The following is an 8,261-nucleotide window of genomic DNA, read 5'->3' as shown; positions in this document are numbered from 1 at the left end:
ATAAACAGATATATATTATTCTTATAATAATTTTAAAAGTTTAAGCATACTATATTAGAAAGATGATTTAAACACCAATCGTGGAAGGAGAGGGCAGATAAAAATACATATTTGCTTTTGCATATATAGTGAAGCTAAACAAGAAACTAATAAAAAGCGTCACCCAAAGGGAGCAAGGGAATTAATTAAAGCAAGGGAATTAAAAATACTTTTAGAAAGTTAACTGCTATCCCCCAACCGCCCCCAAAAAACAGGAGAAAAATTTTATTATTTATAAATAGGTGTTGGAGACTCTGCCTCTATTGAGGTTATGCCCCCATTCAAATCAGACTGTCTTGATTTCCCTAACAAATACGTGGTCAGGTTATCTTTAAAAGGACTCTGGGAGTGAGCCACTGCTCGGGCATGAAGCTGCATTAGCACTGGCCTCCAGCCTCAGATAGGATGGGGCCAGTTCTGGTCAGAAGCAAACAGCAGTATTTGGTGAAGACATTTTTTCCCAGGTAGAAAATGGAAGAGGGCCAGAGGACCTTGGAGCTCTACCTTTCGGTCCTCTTGTGCTAGTGCTGGGGAGGTGTGTTTGACCAGCAGAACAGGGGATGTTTGTTTAAGGCTTGCTGAAACGCAGGCACCTGATCGAAGTCAAGCTCGCAATTCTGAAGCCACTTCTGGGCTGTCAGAGAAAGAGCAGATGCCTTCTGCGTGCGGTGCCAGTGCAAAGCGAGGGTGCTGAAGGTGCACTCTGTTATTTCCCGAGGGGTCGGTGTTCCTTCATAATGCAAACATCCATGGTCTATCGGGAACCCGAAAAGGATCTGCCCCCACCGTCCCTCAGCACTTCAAGCCTTTGCTATAGCCTTGAACAACTAAAGACGAGAAATTTCTCCGCCAGATCTCGGGAACTGAATAATATTTGTGGTTGATCAAAATCAGCATTAAAGATCTAGTTCGAACTGAATGTGAATGTGAGTTACCCATCTGCATCTGTATTCTTCAAAATCACAGCCATAATCACACAATCACAATCACGTGTGACAATGTCGGTTGCAGACGAGCCCTAAGCTGACTCTTAAAGATGCAATGGTGACGGCACAGGCCCGTTATCAGCCCTATCTTGAAAGGGCCTTGGAAAATTTTCCTTATAACAAGGCACCTCTATAATGTGAGTCTAGCCAAGCAGAACAAGCCCCCAGGCCTAAATATATAAGCTGCTGTTATTTTTCATATCGTTAGTATATACATTTTGAAACTGCATTCATTGGTTTCTACGTATAAGGTGGGCTGCACAACAGTGATAGGTCATATTTGAAGGAATGATAGAGTTAGAAAGTCACCTGTTTGCTGACATCATGGAAACAATTGATTCAGGCAAGAATCATCAATAAATGCCAAAACTATGTGGTGAAAATTTCATGAGCAAGGGGAGACTTGAGCCTCAGAGCGTCTCTCCACAGGTTACTGATTAATTACAAAGGGGAAAATGGTCGTTTTACAGCGCAGAAACCGGTGGCAACCACGTAGGCAAGTGATCCAAGTCATCGTCAATGAATTGACGATGTGGGGCTTCCTATGTGGGGCACCGAGAGGGACCCAACATCCCTCCTAGGATATTCCTACCAAAAAGTATCTGAGTCTAATCATGAAAAAACGTCAGGCAAACCCATATTGACAGAAATTCTACAAACCAGCTGGTCTGTATTCTTCAGAAATGTGAATGTCTTGAAAGACAAAGAACAGCTGAAGGATTGTTTCAGATTCAAGAAACATGACAGCGACATGCCGGAAGAAAACTGCTGTAGAAGACATTAATGGAACAACTGGCAAGATTTAAATATGGACTTTCTATTAGACAATGATCTCATTGTATTGATGTTAAATTTCCTGAATTCGATCATGCGCCCGCGGTTATGTAAGAGAATGTCCTTATTATAAAAACGACCATCTGTTGAGCACCTATCATGTACGGGGTGCACAGATTTCCTTCAACCCTCACAGCAAGCCCATGCTTCAGGACCATCCCCTCCCCTGCTTCGCAGATGAGAAAAGCAAAGCTCAGAGAAGTTATAAAGCATATGCAAGGTTGCACAGCTAACAGGGAGCTGACCAGGAATAAGTGACAAGTTTAGTGGTGACAGCATGGAAACGTGTATCATTTTGTCTGTTAGCACTTGGGAGCCTGGATGACATGCTCCAGGGGATGAAAATGGAAAACATAGGCCCTTGGAGCAGATTCAGGACTGGGGTGTGCAGGGTGACTTCAGCAGGGCATAAGGAGGATGGAGTTTAAAATCGATGTGAAGTGATAGATTAGGAGCGGAAGCTAGATGGAGAAGAGAAAGGAAATGAGGCCATGAGGAGGCAGGAGGTCAGGGAATGGATGTCTTGATAAGTGTGACTGACTCACACTAAGAAAAACATTTGACATCACAGGCCAGTAAAGACACAATCTCCCACATAGATAACTGACCCAGAAGTGCGATTAAACAGTACCCACCCTGACCATGCAGGAGAGTCTGGTCAGCCCTGTTTGGTTTCTCTTTAGTGATCTGTTTTGGCTTGTCCGGCATTTTTTTTTCGTTTTTAATGCTGACAAGAATCAACTAAATTGATGTCCTGAAACTGTAAGTCTCCCGGCCTGTGGTTTGAAAAACCCCACTGCAGGGTGTGGCCCCAGTGCAGCAGGCCGGGGTGGTGCCCAGTGGTGAGAATAGCAGGGGGTTGTGTGGTTTGGAGACATCTCCCTCCGCCTCCTTTCCTTAACTAAGCCTGGGTCCCTCACCGTTTTGTTCACCTGGTCCTGTGACCTAAAGCCCTAACTACCCTCACACCCTACTGAGGCCCTAAGTGGAAATATCTGTGGTACAGAGTGGTGACAAGGGGCCAAGTGACAGGTGGCCTTGGTCAAGCCCAATGCCTAAAAAATTCTGAACACATGTAGACATCAACACACATAGGCATCAGCTTCCAGGAGAGAAGGAGAGAGAAAATAAATCAAAGCTGTTTCAAAGGAATCGAGTCCACAGTGTGGAGTAGCCTTCCTTGGGGCAGATGGTTTTTAAGGTCCGAGTTAGAATCCATTGACCTCACCTCTTTCTAGTCTGAAGAATTCGTTCTTTGAAACTTGGAGTGAGAACTAAATAGATTTATTTTTTGGTATTCATCCCTCCTATGGGGAAACTTCATGACCTATTTCAGAAAAGCAGCCCTGATTGAATGAGGGTTCAAGACATTAGTTGCTAATATGTTTGTTCTTGGTGCGTGTGCGTATATTCATGTATGTCTGCCATGACACGGAGCTTTTAAAGAGGAGGTCAGTGGAATCTTAAAGGAATACCCTAGGCGTTTCTATACGGCTTGGAGAATTTGTGTTCGGATATATGAACTCATGGTGCTCTCATCTTCCTAGCTCCAGTTAACAACAATTTTTGAAACAACAAGTTCAGGGTTATATAGTACAATCCTTTCTTCAAATAATCCAGTTTATATTCTTCTTACTTATTATTTTCTTTTTAATTTTCGGGACTGGCCTCTCCAACTACTTATAATAGTGTATATACTTATTTTCCCAGATGGCATTTTTCACATGCCTTGAGGACATTTCAAATTACTGTCCCAGCCCAACTGTTTTCTTCTATGACCACCCATGTTATTCATCTCTGTAATCACAGTAAACATATAACCCAGCCCAAACCTTTGATGTTCCTTCCATTCCATGTCCCTTTGGCTACACTCGCTCAACGGCTCCTACAAGTTTTTCCATATTAATCCTTATATCATGGAGTAACTTTCTGATTAATACAAAAAACTGCAATTATGCTCTCTTCTCACAAACCCACTTGCTCAGTACGATGTCCTTGCCCACAGTTTACCATTTCAACCATCGAAGTACCACGCCTTTTCTAGAAGATTTACTGGTCACAATTCCTAGTGGGTTGAATGGTGGCCCCCAAAAGCTCTAGCCACGTGAAACCCCTGGAGCTCGTGAGTGTTAACTTATTTGGAAGAGAAGTGTTTGCAGATGTAGTTAAGGATCTTGAGATGAGAGCATCCTGGACTACTCAGGTGGGCCCTACATCCAATAACAAGTGTCCTTAGGGCCAGCCCAGTGGTGTAGCAGTTAAGTTCGCACGTTCTGCTTTGGCGGCCCGGGGTTCACCAGTTCGGATCCCAGGTGCGGACATGGCACCGCTTGGCAAGCCATGCTGGGGTAGGCGTCCCACATATAAAGTAGAGGAAGATGGATGTTAGCTCAGGGCCAGGCTTCCTCAGCAAAAAGAGGGGGATTGGCAGCAGTTAGCTCAGGGCTAATCTTCCTGAAAAAAAAAAGTGTCCTTAGACAGAAGGTGACAGACAGAGAGACAGAGGAAATCCACGTGAAGATGAAGGCAGACATTGGATTGATGCAACCACCCGCCAAGGAACACCTGTAGCCACCAGAAGCTGGAGGCAAGGAAAGATTCTCCCCTATGGCCTTTCAGAGGGAGCGTGGCCTGCCGACACCTTGACGCTGGACTTCTGGCCTCTGGAACCGTGAGAGAATGAATTCCTGTTGTTTTAAGCCACTGAGTTTGTGGTAATTTGTTACAGCAGCCTCAGGAAACTAATAGGTGACTGAAGACCAGCTTTTAATGTGCAAATCCTAGTATAAGGCACTATAAACCTCAGAGTCCACAAAAAAATGTAATCTTAACCATTTCAAATAGATGAACTCTCTGTCCACACCAGTATAAAAATTGGTAGCAAATGGACACGAAAGTGTTTACAACATGGGAGTGTTACAGCCTGTCTTGCTGAAATGCAGACTAAGAAATACCAATAAAAGTATGATTTATTTCCTTCTCATACTAGGTTAATGTCACACTGATCATGTGCTTTTTCAACGACAAGTATGGACAGCTTCTTTGCCCTACCCCTCATATTAGCTACATTCTGAACAGAAATAGTCTACAAGCTGGCTCATGTGGGCGAAACGATTTTGCTTCTGATAGCTCCTAATTGCCTAAGGGCCGTTTTCAAACTCCTTAGCCCGGCCTAGGGCCCCTGCACAATCTGCTTCCAGTTTATCTCCCAGCTCAAGCTATGACCTGGCAAAAACGGCAGCTCAGGGACTAGTTGGTGGGTAAGTGAACAGATCTGTGGTTCACGCTGTATATGGCGATTCACCCTCCTGGGCCTGCCTCTCCTGTCAGGCCCGGGTCCGATTCATCTTCCTATTCCCAGCAACCAGGAAAGAGCTGGGCACACAGAAGGCACTCAATAAATGTTTGCTGAGTAAATAAAGAATGATTCTTTCCACCCTCCTCACAGGCCATTACTTTAGGTTGAAATAACTAAGTGGCACTAGAGGTCTATACATATATATATACAATCTGATGAAATATTTTTGTTTCTAGATTGGGCAAACACTCTCACAAAGTCTCCGTGTAACTGAATGGTATCAGCCACTTACAGAGCTCAGTGTGGTAATGAGAAAGGGCATGATTTCCTCTGGTTTGACAAGAATGAGACAGGAATAGCTCCATCTGCTTTGACTAGATCATGAACATAACTTATCCCTCTCTGTTGGCGCTCGAAGCCGTGGAATCCTACTAGACAAGTGTGACCCGGCTGTCACTCAGCCAGGCACTATACCTACGGATATCATCATGTGGTCAGCATCTTCCTACGTTCGCAGAAGGATTTTAAAATGTGAGTGACCCTTTCTGCACCCAACAATCTTACAGTCGAATTGGAGAAAGAAGGCTGACAGAAGAGTGAGGATTTAGCAATAAGAGGTATTTCTCTGGAAATTCAGCATCTAAATCATAAAATCCTAGAAAAAGATAGATTTTTAAAATAATATCCATTCAGTGCCTTCCTAAATCTTGCACATTCCTCATAAAGGATTATCAAAAGATAACAGGCAAGAGTTATTATGCCCAATCTTTCTATGCTGATAAAATATTTGATTGTGATGCAAAGAATCAGTTGGTTTCCATCAAATTTCATTCTCCATCGAGCTATTGGAGGAATTGGAATGCAATCATTATAGATGCATTTGGAAAAATGTCCACACTATCGCAAAGAATAGATCTTAACACTCATTTAAAAATTCAAAGCCCTTAGGTTCAGCATTCACCCTAAAAATGGAAAAGAATAATTTCTTAGCATTTTCCACTCAGATTTAGATGAAAAAGGCACCCGTAACCGAGGAAAGACACATGAGGACAGGGACTACATGTTCTTATTTATGACTGTATGTCTGTGGCAAAGAAAATACCGGGCAGGACCGGGCAGTCAATCAACATTGGGGGGGTGAACTAACGACCCAGCGCCCTAGCTTAATAATATGTAATTGGCTATAAGCATTGGTTCAAAACACAATCAAGGACAGTGGCAAAGTAGTGTTCATGGCTCTTTAAATATATTTGTAAAAATATACTTAAAATCATGCTAACATCACATTCACGTATTCAAAGATATGCCAAAACAAGCATGTTAAATGAAGTCTCCATCAATTAAGAGGGGAAAAGTGTATGTGGAAGCCCATTACTCTGGCAGGCATGACTGGACACGGAAGGAAGAATAGACCAGTACAAACGTAGGGTGCTTGGACCCGCCCACAAAGGTCTCAGAAGCCGAGTAGCGATGATGCTAACACGACAATGTGACCAGAGAGACAAAAGTCTACACAAGTGTGCAAGGAAAAAACAAGCTGGAAATATAGGTCTTAGAAACAGATTTTCTTCCGAGCTTACTTCATTGACGTCTGTGTCCTAAATTTGTAATTTAGCCCCTTCTCATTTCATGCAAATAAAATAGAGTTGAACTTCAAATTGGTGTGTTTAATTCTCTTAGATTGCAGAGTAAACCACTCTTAAAAGAGAGAGAGTTGGGGAGGGGGTGCTGGGGCCAGCAAAGGCCACCAGGGAAATCAAGTGTTAAGTGCTTTCAATGTTAGGAAACAATGTTTTCAATTTACATTCTCGAACTAAGAAAGGCTCAAGATTTTTTACTTTTATTTTTTGGCCATAATGTTGTTTCCAAAATGCACTGTTCTTTCTAGTAAGCACAAAATTGGCCCCATATGTTTAGAAAGAATAGAAAATTATTTTATTTCTGTGTCTTGAGGCGTTAGATGCTTCTTTAGGGAAATAAATAGATCTTTCTGGTGCCTTTAAAAAAGACAGTATCTAAGTCACAAGGGTGTGGGGAGGACGCGATGATCATGAGGGACGGAAGAGGCCTGTACAGGGGACAGGCTGCAGGTTTGCTAAGACTTTGCACGCCTCCCCCGCCCCACCCCACATACACACACACACTCAATCCTCGCAGGTAGAGGAGTTTGTGAGATCTAGAAATGACTAAGACTCTGTCTTGAGAGTCCTTTGGTGGGCCTCTTTTTACTTCCTCTACTTTTGCTTTATTCGTCCTGATCAATTCAAAATTTGCAGAAGTCTCAGACAGGACTGTGTGACCTTCGGCTCTTATGTAAGCTCCCTTGGCCTGTTTCCTCCTGGCGGGGTGGGGGGTGGTCAGAGGTGCAGTAGATGCAATGGCTAGGGTCGCCTTCAGTTGGAACGATCCCTCATTCTAATGGTAACCACAGGTCCCCTTCGCGTCTGTGAAAACGCCTGTCCACTCTAAGCTCCTAAATAGGAGTGAAAGTTCCCATACTGAATCATCTATACCCCCAGCCCTTCTGGGAAGATTCTCCTGGGAAGAAAAAAAGAATTCTCTTTCCCCATCAAAAAACAAAAAGCAGCCTTTCCCACCACCCCATCCCCCTGCGCAGCAATTAAGCGCACACTGTGATCTGTGCAGAACCTTCTGAATTTCCCCATCCCACACACTGAGCAGCCCAAAATTCAATCATTACCCAATTTTGTATCTTACTTATCCTTTTTGCTATGTTTTAGCTTTGTCTTCCCAAGAGAAAAAGGTCTTCCCTGCCATCACTTGATTTCATGAATCATCCCTTCCCCCTTAATGCTCATTTTTATTTTTAAATGGAGGGACACTGGAGTTGTGTTCATTTCTTAAAATCTGATTTCATCTTTGAGTTGTTTGAAAAATGCACACGGCAAAAACCTAAACCTCCTGGGGGCTTGGTTGATCTTGGGCCTTGGGCATTTTCATTTTGCCCACACCTTTCCTTGTAAGCAGGAAAAGAAAATGCAGGGCTGGAGGCTCCATCTTGAGAAGGCTCCCAGACACCTTTGTGCTCACCGCTCTCATCTCGAGCAGGTGGCACTTCAGGTTTTGCAGCCGCCAGTCCACAT

Source organism: Equus caballus, chromosome X (genome assembly GCF_041296265.1).
Source record: "Equus caballus isolate H_3958 breed thoroughbred chromosome X, TB-T2T, whole genome shotgun sequence".
Taxonomy (NCBI): domain Eukaryota; kingdom Metazoa; phylum Chordata; class Mammalia; order Perissodactyla; family Equidae; genus Equus; species Equus caballus.
This window is presented reverse-complemented; position numbering follows the sequence as displayed.